Source organism: Henckelia pumila, chromosome 4 (assembly GCF_033568475.1).
Source record: "Henckelia pumila isolate YLH828 chromosome 4, ASM3356847v2, whole genome shotgun sequence".
Classification (NCBI taxonomy): Eukaryota; Viridiplantae; Streptophyta; class Magnoliopsida; order Lamiales; family Gesneriaceae; genus Henckelia; species Henckelia pumila.
The window spans coordinates 115,943,982-115,959,928 of record NC_133123.1 but is presented as its reverse complement, the minus strand read 5'-3'; positions in this window follow the sequence as shown (position 1 = coordinate 115,959,928).

Genomic DNA, 15,947 nt, shown 5'->3' with positions numbered 1-15,947 from the left:
ACTTAAGTTTAGCGGTTAGTCGCCTTAAATTATTTTAAATGTCTAGTTTATCTAATTAAACGCTTTTAACTGTCTGAGTCGTTTTAATGGTTTTATTCCGCTTGTGTATTTATTTGAATGACTTTTAATCATTCGTAAAGTTTGTTTAAATTATTTTAATCGCTCTGTTTATTATTTAAATATTTTATTTATCGCTGTGACATCAAAATATTTAAGTATTGAAAATTAGCATTTTCAAACCCGATAAATAGACTTTAAGTATTTAATCCTTAAATTTTCAAATTTGAGTATTTGCGGTATTTGGGCCTAACACTTGTAGAATGCTACATATTATATTTTATGTATTATGTTTCTTACCCACTTAAAATATGGGTTGACCCGACCCAAAGGAATTTCCCCAGCCCAATCACCCATCTCATTAAGGGTTTTAATCCGGCCCGTGTGCATCGGCCCATTTCCTTATCCCCTCCTCCAAGACTCAGTCGATAGCAGACTTCCCTTTTCTCCTCATTTTGTTTCCCTCTCGCGATCGGACTTCCCCTTCCCTTCCCAGCCTTCGGACGCAGCAACTTTGCTTCTTCCCGGCGTGGTTTTTCCTTCCAGGCGAGCTGAACAAGCTCTTCCCCCCTGTTCCAGCTCGATTCCAACGGCCAAGCTCTCCATTTTCGATTTTGAGCGTAAGGCAAGATTTATGGGTTTCTTTGGTCACTAAGAGGATTATTATGCCGTGTGTTTGTATTTCTTTCTCGCATTTTGAATTTTATTTGAATTTAAGATGTTGCTCGTTTTATTTCTAGTAGCCGTTCGATGCTCTTGTTTCTTCCCTTCGTTTAGATTCTCGGGTCTTCCTCAGATTTCTGTGTATTTATTTAAACGTGCTTGTGATTGTTATAATGCACCTTGTGTTGAATGGGGTTGGATTGTGAGTCTCGAATTTTGTCATGTTCGCCCCCCCTGTTTCGAGTTTCTTGTCTAGTGTTTGGCTACGCGATGTCTTGTCTTGGTTTGTTGATTGGATGGTGAAATGGGGGCATGGGTGAGAACGTAGCTCACATGGTAGCACCTAGGTTGTTTTAAATGGCTAGCATAGGTTGAGGAGAATGGGCTGTCGGTTGGGTGCTTGGGTGTTGAAAGGATCGGGTTCTAGGACAGGATCAGCTTCTCGAGCTGGGAATTGGCTGAAGATCACGGGCTAAACTTGAGCTGGGGTTTTAGTTTGTGAGGGAGTCGGTCTTAGGGGTTTTGGTGAAATTAGGAAGTGCTCTAGGACCTAGTGTATAGGTTGTTAACGTCGGAGATCAAGGTGTAGGTGTCTTGGAGGGAAGATGAGTTATTGAACAGGAAATTTTCAAGTGTCGGGGACTGTCCGAAAACGGTCATACAAAATAATGTTATACTCGGGTTTTGGCTGAGGGCACGGGTTTGAGATTTGCCTAGGATGCTAAGGAAATGTCGTTTCAAATGAGAACTAATTCGGCTAAGTTTTTGGGTATGTTCTAGGTTATTGAATATTAAGGGGCAAGAATTTAGGTATTAAGTGTGCTGCCCGGGAACTTACTTACCAGGAATTATTGGCAAAGAACGGTACCTCGAAGATGACTTTCTAGTTAAGAATAGAGTACGTGGGAACTGTGTTTTCTAGCGAAAGTCGTTTTGTTTAAGGGTTGAGTGAGTTATAAGCTTTGCAAGTGGATTTCTCGAGATACGCCCTAAGTGCCTAAAAGTAAAGTTTAGATTCTTAGCTATGATTTGCCACCTAAATCACCATCCATGTCAAAAATCTTACTTCATTCATTTGAGAATCGAGTAATCATTTCGTAAAGAAGTATTTTTCTCGAGTTCAGTCCAAGTTTCCAAGTCAAGTCAACAAAAAAGAAAATATTCCGAATAAGGAAAGTTTATTGTGCCAAGACGGGCAATGTCGGTTGGGGGATGCCTCAGCTCACTTGCCAAACGACGGGTAGTGTGCGGCCGGGAGACATCCCGGAACCCCTACCAAATCAACGGTTAGTTTGCGGCCGGGAGAAATCTCGGAACCCCTACCAAATAAGTTATAAGGGGCAATGTCGCGTCGGGAGAGATCTCGGCTTCTTGCCGACATAGTATACTGAAGCCATTGATCGATCAAAAACAAAGGGTTACAATCAATGATCTAAGTTTACAGTTCAGTTTATCAGTTTATAGTTCAGTTATCAGTTTATCAGTTTACAGTTTAGTTGTAGTAGTCCGTACCTGAAATTGGTGATTAAGTATTAATCACTCTAATTTTATCATGTTAGTTGAGTAAAAGTGATTAAGGAAACTTCAAATGGATAAACGGAGTCCGAAAATAGACCCAAAATGATCAAAAATGGTCCGGAGGGTCAAGAGGAACGGACTCAACGTCCGGGGATCGGACGCAACGTTCGTGCCATCAGAATGCGTCATTGCTTACTCACTTGATGGGACATCGGAAACAACGAAGGAGAACGGAAGCAACGTTTGTCGGACTAACGGACGCAACGATGAGGAACGAACGCTCCGTTCGTTGTCTATAAATAGAGGTGCCGAGCCTCAGTTTCAGATGCACCAATCACTTCTCTTCTCTCGATTCCTTGGTCTTCCAGCTTAGATCTAGGGCATTCTAGGCGTCCCATTGGGAATCCGGAAGTGGCATAGCGATCCAGGCGTCGTAGCGGAGCTGTGGCCTAGTTTTGAGGCAAGTGACAGCAACGGGCTAACGACGGACACAGGTATAGCTCTTGCTTCCTAAAAATATTTAGGAGTATGCAATAGCTTAGTTAAGGCTTTCAGAGCACTTTAATGATATTAGTATAATTTGGCATTGTAGTGCGGATTATAGTCGAGGACTTAGAGCTGGTAGAGCACGCCTAGTATTTGAGGTACGAAAGTATTGTTCGAGATATCCTGACTGAGTATGCATGTATTATGTTACTGCATGATTTATATGACATGATTTTATGCTGCATACATATTCATATTGAGCTATCTCTTTTGAGATGTCTGTTAGTAGGGTTCTACCCTATCCTGTTAGTGGATGGACTTCCATCAATTTGGGTCCGGCGTATCCACTAGTATTTCGGTATGTGAGCCACCTCCTGAAGCGACGTCACAGCGTGCTACATACCAGGGCCCGGTCTGTCTTTGCTATCTGATTCTTGACCTCTAGTCAGTAGGTGGTACACTTGCATTCATGTATACTCATACTCTCGTGCTGAGCGTTTTTATGCTCATATCTTGTACTCTGTGTTTCTAGACACCCTATTTCATGGGGCAGATTTGCGATTGGATGAGCCGGGTGGATCCAAGAGAGGCTAGGCAGTGGATGGCTAGCTGGAGCTTCACCTAGGGTTTTATTCTGTTATATTTGGGTTGATACAACTATTCGATTTGGTTGTATAACTATTTGGGTATTGCAGATTCCTTTCCTTGGGATTGTATTAATGTTTATTATTTCCGCAGCTTTATTCTGGTTTATTGTTTGATTAAGTTAATTGCATGCCTAAGTTCTGTTTAGTAGGTGATCTCGGTAAGGGTCACTACATTTATGGTATCAGAGCATGCATAGTATTCTTGGGATTTAGATTTTGCATAAGGTAACCGTGAGGTTAATTTTGTAGATGGCGGATCGTGATGATCAGAGTATCCATGGCAGTATAGGTGGAAGTTGGGGCGATGGAGATCGAGAGCGTCGTCGGGAACTCCATCATCGTCGCCATGATGATCAGCGTTTCATTTTGCGCCGATTCTTACAGATGGGTCCTAAGCCCTTGGTTGGAGGCGAGTCTCCGGAGGATGCGGAGAACTGGATGGGCGAGCCCGAAAGTGGTGGAGATTCACTTCTGCACCCTTTGTTGCGGCGAGAGGAGTTGCCACTTGGGCTGAGTTTCGCACAGCTTTTCAGAAGCTGTATTTTCCTCCTGCACTCCGTCAGATGAAGACGGGTAAGTTACTGATTCTACGTCAAGGAGCCATGTCTATTGAGGAGTATCAGCAGAAGTTCTTCGATCTGTTATCCTATTGCTCCGAGATTGCTGACAACTCTAAGATGAAGTAAAATCTATTCCTTCAGGGCCTTAACCCGGAGATTCATGACCGTGTGGCGGTCGGTGATGATATGACCTACGAGGGTTTGGTGAGCCGTTGTCACCAAGCGGAGGATAGCATTCGGCGTAACATGTCTTTCTCTCAGTCTAGGCCTACGAGTTCTTTGGGTCCCCGTGCTCAGTCTTTCAAGAAGTCCGGATCTACTTTTTCTTCCCCTGGTTCAGCTGGTGTTGTTCGTTTTGGAAAGAAGGAGAAGTGCGATCATTGCGGGAAGAACCATCCGACCGATTGTCTACTATCTGGAGCTTGTGGAGCTTGTTTCCATTGTGGAGAGGTGAGTCATCTCCGGAGGGATTGTCCATTATCTGGGGGAGGCGGTTCTGGTTCAGGATCGAGTTCTTAGGCTACCGTTTAGCAGAGGTCGCAGGGACAGCCTGCTGGGAGTTCTCACTTGAAGCCGCAGGCTTCTGGCCAGGTGTTTGCCTTGAGGCACGATCAGGCAGTGGAGGAGAATGAGAAGGTCATCGCAGGTATATTTCTGCTATATGGTATACCTGCTCTTGTACTTATTGACACTTGTGCATCTCATTCCTTCATTTTTGCACGTTTTGTTAAGAGGCATAAGTTACCATGCATTGCACTAGATGTAGTAGTTTCTATTTCTACTCCGACGGGCCAATCTTCTTTGGCTAAGCGTCAAGTGATGGGTTGCCCTTTAGAGTTCGAAAGGAACATTCTGATAGCGAATCTCATGGTTCTTGCGATGGATGACTTCGATTGTATTCTGGAGATAGAAATGTTGACTACCTATCGAGCTTCAGTGGACTGCTATCAGAGATTAGTACGCTTTCATCCAGATGGGAGTGATAGCTGGTTTTTCTATGGTGAGGGAGCGCGACCCACGATGCCATTGGTATCAGCTTTGAGAGCATGTCGAGCTCTAGAGTCTGGCGGGGAAGGTTACCTCATCTATGCAGTTGATTTTTCCGCTGAGAGCGTTGGGATAGAGAGTATTCCGATTGTGAATGAATTCCCAGATTTATTTTCTGATGAGATTCCGGGTTTTTCTCCTACTAGAGAAGTCGAGTTTGGCATAGAGTTGATGTCGGGTACTTTGCCTATTTCTCGAGCACCGTATCGTCTGGCTCCGTCAGAGATGCGAGAGTTGAAGAATCAGTTATAGAATCTTTTGGACAAGGGGTACATTCGTCCTAGTGTATCTCCGTGGGGAGCTCATGTTCTCTTTGTGAAGAAGAAGGATGGGTCTATGCGATTGTACATTGACTATCGGCAGCTGAACCGAGTTACTGTGAAGAACAAGTATCCTTTGCCTCGTATCGATGACTTGTTTGATCAGCTGAAGGGTACTTCAGTTTAATCCAAGATTGACTTGAGATCTGGGTATCATCAGATAAGAGTCCGAGATCAGGACATAACCAAGACTGCATTCCATACTCGCTATGGGCATTACAAGTTTTTAGTGATGCCTTTTGGTTTGACTAATGCGCCGTCTATATTTATGGATCTGATGAACCGTGTCTTCAGAGAGTTTTTGGATAAGTTTATCATGGTTTTCATTGACGCTGATGTATTTGCGTGATGCGGACGAACATGTTTCTCACTTGCGGTTGGTACTGCAGACTCTTCGAGATGAGAAATTGTACGCCAAACTGAGTAAGTGTGAGTTTTGGATGGATCGAGTGGTATTTCTTGGCCACACCATCTCTAGGGAGGGGATTTCTGTTGATCCGAGCAAGATTGAAGTTGTGCTTAATTGGTTGCACCCGACGACGGTTGCTGAGATCCATAGTTTTCTAGGTCTAGCAGGATATTATCGTCGCCTCATTCTGAACTTCTCGCAGCTAGCTCGACCCCTGACGCAGCTTGCCCGCAAGGGTGTTGATTTTGAGTGGTCCTCGGAGTGCGAGGAGAATTTTTGTGAGATTCAACGGCGGTTGACTTTTGCGCCAGTTTGAGCATTACCGTGAGGATCTGAAGGGTATGTGGTGTACACAGATGCTTATCTTCAGGGGTTAGGTTGTGTTCTGACTCAGAATGGGCATGTGATTGCATACGCTTCTAGACAGTTGAAGTTGCACGAAGACAATTATCCAGTTCATGATTTGAAGTTGGCAGCCATTGTGTTCGCCTTGAAGATCTGGCGTCATTATCTGTATGGCGAAAAATTTGAAATCTTCACCGACCACAAGAGTCTCAAGTATTTGTTCACTCAGGCGGAGTTGAACATGAGGCGCAGACGTTGGATGGACTTGCTTAAGGACTATGATTGCAAGATTAAATACCATCCGGGAGCTGCTAATCTCACCGCTGATGCATTGAGTCGCAAGGTGCGACTATCCACACTTCAGACTTGTTTGATGTCTAGTGCAATCGGGGGGTGTTTTTCTTCAGGGTATACCTTCAAGCACAAGAAAGGTATGCAGAGTATCCAGATGTTTGCGATACTATCTGAGTCAGCTTTGTATTCACGGATTCGGGATGATCAGATGTCAGATTCGAATACCCAGCGTTTGGCTCGTCTAGCCAACATGGGTAGTACGTCTGGATTTCACTATCAGTCAGATGGTTTTCTGTGTTTGTCTGGTAGGCTTGTGATTCCGGATGATGAAGAGTTGCGAGAGGAGATCTTGTCTCAGGCAAATCGCACTAAGTTGAGTATTCATCCGGGAAGCAACAAGATGTACAAGGATCTACGTACTCGGTTTTGGTGGAAGGGAATGAAACACAGCGTGTATCAGTATGTTTCTAGATGCTTGTTTTTTCAGCAGGTCAAGGCAGAACACCGACGACCTGAAGGTTTGCTTCACAGTCTGCCTATTTATGAGTAGAAATGGGAGCTTATCACGATGTATTTTGTGACCCATTTGCCGGTAACCTCGAGGAATTGTGATGCTATCTGGGTTGAGGTGGACCGACTCACCAAGTCAGCGCATTTCATTGCCTATAGCCAAGAGTACTATGTGGATCGTATGACGCAATTGTACATTCAGAAGATCGTTCGACTTCATGGAGTGCCTGTGAGCATTGTCAACGATCGAGACCTCAGGTTTACTTCTAGATTCTGGGGGAGTATCCAGCGTGCGATGGGTACTACTCTCAGTTTGAGTACTGCCTATCATTCGGAGACTGATGGACAGTCAGAGCGTACTATCTGTACTTTGGAGGATATGCTTCGAGCGTGCACTATGGACTTTGGTTCAGCCTGGCAGGATCATTTTCCATTGATTGAGTTCGCGTACAACAACAACTATCATACTAGTATTGGGATGGCACCTTTTGAGGCGTTGTACGGGCGACGTTGTCGTACTCCACTCTTCTGGGAAGAAATGGGGGAGAGACAGGCTGAGGGACCGGAGTTAGTCCAGCAGATAGCAGATGTTGTTGATCAGATCATGAAATGGATTAAAACTGCATAGAATCATCAGGCCAGCTATGCGAACACTAAGCGTAGGCCTTTGCAGTTTGATGTTGGGGAGAAAGTGTTTCTGAGAGTTTCACCTTTCCGCAGGATTCTCAGATTTGGCCTCAAGGGCAAGTTGTCTCCCAGATTTATCGGTCCGTTTGAGATCTTGGAGAGCATTGGCAATCTGGCTTATCGTCTGGCCTTGCCACCGTATCTGTCTAGTATTCATGACGTGTTCCACGTATCTCTGTTTCGACGGTATGTGGCAGATCATTCTCATATTTTGCAGCCATCTGGAGTTCAGGTGGATAGAGATCTGACTTATGTAGAGAGACCTATTGTATCCTAGATCATAAGGATAAGGTCTTGCGGAATAAAGTCATTCCTCTGGTTTTGGTTCAGTGGCAGCGCCGAGGCACTGAAGAAGCCACTTGGGAGCTTGAGAACAGGATGCGTTCAGAACATCCTGAGTTATTTTGATTTCATTTTCGAGTTGTATTCAGTTATGAACTTTGTAAATTTTGATTGAATAAAGAATGTTTCTACATGTTTTACATTCAGTACTTAAAATCTTATTTCGAGGACGAAATATCTTAAGTGGGGGAGAATGTAGTAGCCCGTACCCGAAATTGGTGATTAAGTGTTAATCACTCTAATTTTATCATGTTAGTTGAGTAAACGTGATTAAGGAAACTTCAAATGGATAAACGGAGTCCGAAAATAGACCCAGAATGATCAAAAATGGTCTGGAGGGTCAGGAGGAACGGACGCAATGTCCGGGGATCGGACGCAACGTTCGTGCCATCAGAATGCATCATTGCTTATGCACTTTATGGGACATAGGAAACAACGAAGGAGAACGGAAGCAATGTTCGTCGGACGAACGGACGCAACGATGAGGAACGGACGTTCCGTTCGTTGTCTATAAATAGAGGTGCCGAGCCTCAGTTTCAGATGAAACCAATTACTTCTCTTCTCTCGATTCCATGGTCTTTCTGCTTAGATCTAGGGCATTCTAGGTGTCCCATTGGGAATCCGGAAGTGGCGTAGCTATCCAGGCGTCGTAGCGGAGCTGTGGCCTAGTTTTGAGGCAAGTGACAACAATGGGCTAACGACGGACGCAGGTATAGCTCTTGCTTTCTAAAAATATTTAGGAGTATGCAATAGCTTAGTTAAGGCTTTTAGAGCACTTTAATGATATTAGTATCATTTGGCATTGTAGTGCGGATTATAGGAGAGGACTTAGAGCTGGTAGAACGCGCCTAGTATTTGAGGTACGAAAGTACTGTTTGAGATATCCTGACTGAGTATGCATGTATTATGTGACTGCATGATTTATATGACATGATTTTATGTTGCATACATATGCATTTTGAGCTATCTCTTTTGAGATGTCTGTTAGTAGGGTTCTACCTTATCCTGTTAGTGGATGGACTTCCATCGATTTGGGTCCGGCGTATCCACTAGTATTTTGGTATGTGAGCCACCTCCTGAAGCGACGTCACAACGTGCTACATACCAGGGCCCGGTCTGTCTTTGCTATCTGATTCTTGACCTTTAGTCAGTAGGCGGTACACTTGCATTCATGTATAATCATACTCTCGTGTTGAGCGTTTTTATTCTCACGTCTTGTACTCTGTGTTTCTGGACACCCTATTCCAGGGGGCAGGTTTGCGATTGGATGAGGCGGGTGGATCCAAGAGAGGCTAGGCAGTGGATGGCCAGCTGGAGCTTCGCCTAGGGTTTTATTCTGTTGTATTTGGGTTGATACAACTATTCGATTTGGTTGTATAACTATTTGGTATTGCAGATTCATTTCCTTGGGATTGTATTAATGTTTATTGTTTTCGCAGCTTTATTCTGGTTTACTGTTTGATTAAGTTAATTTCATGCCTAAGTTTTGTTTAGTATGTGATCTCGGTAAGGGTCACTACATCAGTTATCAGTTTATAGTTCAGTCATCATTTTACAGTTCAGTTATCAGTTTATTAGTTTACAATTCAGTTTATCAGTTTACAGTTCAGTTTCTCAGTTCAGTTCATTATTTCCTAGTCCAGTCTCTTCAGTCCATATGTTCAATCTTGCTATGCACTTTCTGTACGAGTTTAGTTTCAGTCAGTTAGATTCAGTCATGCATGCAATATTTTCAAGCACTCCTTTTTGCTAGAGATTCAGTTAGGAAAAGACAATGTATTTTCAGTATATGATATTTTTAATTGTGTGTGCATGTATATTTATTATTAGTTATTTTACCCTATATTCTTGTTGAGTCTTTAGGCTCACTACATCTGTTTGGTGCAGGTGAGTATGATTACCCAGTGACTGAGGGGCAGGATCACTAGGGTTGAGGCATTCGGCGAAGCACACCCATGACCGTCGCTTCCCTTTTTTCAGTATTGAGTTGTCTGTAATAAATAATTATTTACGCTTGTTTATTTTCCAGCTGTTTTAGCAGGATGAGATTCCCTGCTTTATTACTTGACATGTAAACTCGTTATCCGCTTTTCTCCCCTTGTAGCTGAGATTATGCTCTTTCAGATGTTTATGATATCGTGTTACGTTTCTATCTCTGGGGAGTCTTTCTTTATAGTTTGAACTGCTGCGTTCAGACAGGTTGGAATAGATATTTACAGATAGGTCATGGCGAAATTTTTGTAAAATTTTCTATAATAATTCTATTATTATATTAATAATATCCCAAAATTCCTTTTTCTCATTTAATTAATTAAAGTAGAGGTTAGGGTCGTTTCAGGCTAACACTTCTATTGGAATAAGGTCCTCTTCATCTTGGGCCATGTAGGAACCTGTCCTGGATTACGTATTAAACTGAACTTAACAGCATGCAATTAACATAAATAGAAAAACAACATAAACTTAAACAAATCTTAAGAGTAATACAACCCCAACATAACTTAAATTATTATACAATCATATCAAACTGTTAGTACCAAATCCAAAAAACAACAAAACCAAGTACCAACTTCAGCTAACATCTGCCTTTTCGGCTCACCACTGGCTCTCACTTGGTCTATACAACCTAAGACCTTCCATCGAATGAGATGTTCAAGATCAAAAAAAGTATTGAGAGATGAAATGCCCCATATCCAATTAAGTATGAGTATACAGTTCTAAATAATGCATGTATGTATGTGTAAAGGATTTCAGGGATAAAAACAAGCTAAACATGCTCAGTTTAGAGGTGTCATGGTATATAACACGTTGCTCCATTGTATCAGGAGGTGGATTCCATACCAGATCAAGATCGTGGACAATCAATGTTCATGACAACCATAGTCGATGAAAGCGGCTTCCGTTGTCCAATCATCCAAGGAAAATAGGACTGAGTGATCCTTACCAACAGGATTATTTCAAAGGATAATAGGTCCAACATGATATCTGTGCTACATAAAAATTGTGCCATAATATATGCACATAAAAATATGCCAAGTAAAATACAAAATATATATGATGCATACTCAAGCCCAGGTATCTCGTAAATTACTTATGCGCCTCTAAAAACAACTAGTCTACGATCACAGGGTCTAAAGTCTCAGCCTAAAGATCAAGTGAACACAATATCACTATTTTTTTATTATCTATAAGACTCTACTAATCTAAAAGATACTCCTAGTAACTATAATAGATTTAGGACTATACCTTTATTTGTCATTAATCCACCGATGTCGAGAGTCTCACAACTTGAGTACAACATCACTATGACCTCACTAGCACCGTACTATTGTCCGACCCGCGATAATATTTCTAAAAACACTCAAATATAGAATTAATGTCTTAGAAACCTCTTAATTTGCAGGGCTAATTGCATTCACACCTCCTGTGAAAAGTCTAAAAGGCATAAAACCCCCTGTGTAACATTAATAGCATGTTAGACCCTATGTTTTAAAAAAATTAGCATAAAAACCCCTATGAGAGGGTATAAATGTGCCCGAGTTCGTATAACATAGGGGTGAAATGTGCTACATTATAAAAAACTGAGGGATGCATTAGCCTATTAATATTTCTTAGGGGGTTTTATGCCTTTTAGACTTTTCACAGGGGGTGTGAATGCAATTAGCCCTAATTTGCACTTAGAAATGAAAATTTTGCGTCTATTTATAGACAGATTCTGGAATAACCAAACTGCACTTCGGAAGACCTGTTGCGTGTTTTTCGCTCGCAAGCGCACGATGTCAAGTTATAATACAGGAATTTAAGTCCAGATCGTTCCCACGGAGAATGAATAAATGATATTATATCAAATATTTGCAAATAATATAATCCTAATCCTATGTAGAGCTACGAAGTTGATTTGATTTTTATAAAACTAAAATTTGCAAGAAACAAAACTAAATAACCACGAGTTCACGAGAGAAAAATTCAATAAGCGATGAATGCTAGAGGTTCGACTTCACTTGACTGTACACCACAATTTATTTCTAATGATTGTTCAATTATAAAATCTTCTAGTTTATTAGCCAAGAATCCCTATTATTTTCTACTACCTCTCTCGAGTGTCAAGCAGAAATTCGTATTCAATAACAAACTCAATATCTCTATCAAAGTTCAATTATTAAATCCGTTAAATAGCACAAGAATTCTTATAACGACTTCTATGGAGTTATATGCCTCTCGAACAGTATAAACACCAAAGATGTATTTTCCTATGTCGTATTCAAAATCTCCTCTCTCGAGTGATAGATTCTAAATAAAATATCATTCAATCTATGGCCAGTAAATTGAAAGCATTAAGATCAGGAAAACACAAATAAACTGTGCGAAGAAATTTAAATATATAAATCAAAATATGTCAATCATGGTTTTTCAGTCAAGATCCGTCTACCTCTAGACTAAGAAATTAGTTCATAATGCAATTCAAAATCAAATAACTCATGTTTTTCCAACAATCCATAAACTAAGAAAAATAGAGTTCAATGAGAAACTAGAACGAATTAGAATGAAGCTTCTCCGTCGCCGGATGCCGCTGTCTTCCGTCTTTGTACCGAATTCTCAAGCTCTTGTGCACTTCCAATCTCTCAATAGCCGTCTTATGCTCTGAAAAATTCTCTTCAACCCTCGTATCCTTCAGAATAAGCCTTAAAATCCTTTCTTAAACTCGATCAAAAACTTTCCAAATTTTAGGATTGCGCAGCGCTGGAGCGCTAGTCATCGGCGCCCGTCCAATTTCCTCAACAGCGCTGGAGCGCTGGTTTGATAGCGCTGGAGTGCTATTTCCTCGACTTTTCACCCTTCGGAAGACTCCGTGTAGCGCTGGAGCGCTTGGCTTGTAGCGCTGGGGAGCTAGTCTGGGCACTTTTATTTCTTTGTTCTTCAACTCTTTTTCACCTCCTTTTCACTTCTTTTGGCCGATTAAAATGAATAACACTTAAATTCCTGCAAACAACACAAACAACAAGAGAAATGCATAATATCGCTCAAAACACAACAAAAGCCAAGCTAAATCATATAAAATATAAGTGCATAAATTGCACTTATCAAATCCCCCCAAACTTGAACTTTTGTTAGTCCCGAGCAAAACAAAACAAAACAAACAAAAAACTAAGACGCACAGGGAATTAAAAACACACAAGAAAGCAGTAAAACTTATTAACCCAACTGGCCTCAGATGTTCAACAATTAATCCATGTGTAGCTAATTTTCTCAAGAGTTCTCATGTGTGTGTGATTAGCCAATCTTGTCTACCCACCTAACTTTCGGTCAAATCATGCAATCAGTAAGCCTCAAAGAGTCATTAACCCCGCTCTCTAGTTTCAACACACTCTCCACCAAGTTCAACCGTTACTCCCAAAGATCAACAGGACTTATCAGGTAGTTCTTTTAGGCAAGAACTTTTTATAGCAGAGAAGTATCCATAGTCAATGTAAGCATATAGGATTCAAGTAAAGAAAATTGGATATTTATAATTTTCTGCGGTATTGAGTAGGCTAGGTTTATCAGTTGCAGGGCATTGTCAGACATTAGTCTGACTCCTCTACTCCATACATTCTACACCTTTTTGCATTTTCTTTGGACTCGAATTTCAATCCATTTTCAATGCCTCCCCTCACCTTACTTTCTCCATCTTTTTCTATCTTTTCTTTTTCATCCAATTGGATTTTTTTTTTCTTTTTTTTTCTTTTCGGCCTTCTTTCAGTTTTGGATTTTTCTTTTTTTTTCGCAAGGCTACAAATGAAAGACTAACAAATCAAAGGCTTGCAGGCTCAAAAACAAAGTTGCTAAATCATTTCTCTGTTTGTAAAAATCTACCTCAGTTTCGAGTATGTATCACCAAAGTTAAGAATCAAATCAGTTAATCTTCTCACAAAATCCACACAATTTTCTCTACTTATCAGGAGTATCGACAGTCAAGGCTATATTGCAGAAAAAGTGAGAACTCAAGATCCAATGTCGCCAACACTAGATTATATTTTCTTTTCTTTTTTTTTTCTTCAACTTCATCGTCATAGGCCATTTTTTTTTTCTTTTCTCATTTTCACATTTTTGTTTTTGTTTTCTCAAATAAACAACCACTCAACCGAACACAGACAACATTAAAATAAAACGAACAACTGAACAATAAAACTGACACAAAACAAAACAAGCAAAAACATAATACGAACGAGAATCTAAAAACACAGATGCAGGAACTAGTGACTGATTCAGCATGCAACAACAACTATCCAAATTTCATACTACGTTTCAACTCAACCACTTTCTCCAACCCAACAATTCAACAACCACATAAACATCAAACATTTTACATCCAAATCACAACCAACATAACAGTTCAAGACCCCCCCAAACTTAGATTCGTGCATTGTCCCTAATGTACAATGAATCGATAAAAGAACAAGGGAAGACACGTACCTATGGCGACGACCATCAGTGGTCATCGCCCATGTCATCATCCTGGGGTTGCCACGTAGGAGGTGGGGGAAACTGCGGATCCTCACTGGAGCCAGGAAAGCGCTGAGCTAGAGTCGTCGTGAAATCCACCATATAATCCATGAAAATATCAGTCCGACAACAATGAAGGTCTAGCCGCTGCTCCACTCGCATCAATCGCTCATCAAAATGCTCATACGCTCCAGTAAGTGGTAGTGGTGGTGGCTGGCTGCTACTCGTCGGGCGATCTCGAGGCGCTGCTGCTCGCGGAGGGGGTGGTATATTCTCTTGTGTAGTCCCAGTAATAGGTCCTTGAACCTTAAAAAGCTCTTCATCTGCACCCCATGTAACTCCAGCATGTGCACAAAGCGCGGTGATCAGAGCAGGGTGCGGCAATCCACCAGTCGTGGTGCCCTTAACCGCCGAAATAATGGAATCCTGAATGATGTTCCCCAAGTTCACCGTCTTTCCTGTGACAATATTGTAAGTCAGCACAGCCCATTTCGCTGTCACCTCAGAAGTGTGGCCAGTGGGCAGCACACGAGCAGCTATCAGAAAAAACCAAGACCTCGCGTCTTGCTTCATTTTCCCGGAAGGAAAATGTACCATGGCTTCATTCTTCATCTTCCATTGTGCCCCTTCTTCACAAAGAGTGGCAATAATCTCATCATAGTCCACATCACTCGCCTTGAATTCCGAATACTCATCCGCATCTATAGATGGCATACCATAGAGGGTATTAATGGTATGCCCATCAAATGCCACTCGCTTACCTCGCACTAGAACATGGTATTGCTCATGCTTGCATTTTAGATTGGCATAAAATTCCCGGACTAAAGAAATCACAGCATCACCGGGATGTTGGACAAAATTCGTCCATCTTCGCGCAATAGCTGCTTGTCGCACATCCCAAAAAGGTAGAGGAGAATTAGGATCAAACCCTCTTTCTCTAACCATGCACTTGCTCACCATGAGAGGATAATTCTTGGCGGCCTCTTCATCCCAAAACCGATGGGCATCGAAAGTACCGGACGAAGATGCACCCTGCTTTTGTTTCTTTCTCGGAGCCATTACAATAGCGCAATCTCAATTGAACCAAGCAATAATTCAACACAACAGCACACCACCGCCCACTATGCCGCTTAATCTCCAACCAATCTAAACAATTTACCACGCCGCACAACCAACAATAACAAGTCTACCAACCCGATATAACCGCACAAATCGCAAATCTTCAGCAGAACAACAATGTCACAGAAATCGGCCCCTCCAATAACAAATAAGAAAATATTATGCACCACCTAATGATCAACTTCCAATCCATGTACGAATTTCTCACAACAATTTCGGATGATCAATTCTAAAATCACCATAAACATGTAAATAATACGCAGCACGGAGCCCTTCCAATATGAGAAATCGGCCGAATTTTTCAAGCCCCAAAATGTTCAATTTACCTTGGCTGGTGTCGAGTCCGGCGGAATAGATAAAATTTGACAAGATATAGAACAACTCGGCTTCGCCCCTCAGTGAATTCGAAGCTCACTTATTCGACAGAAATAATAGAGATCGACGCCCCTTTTCTCGAAATCCC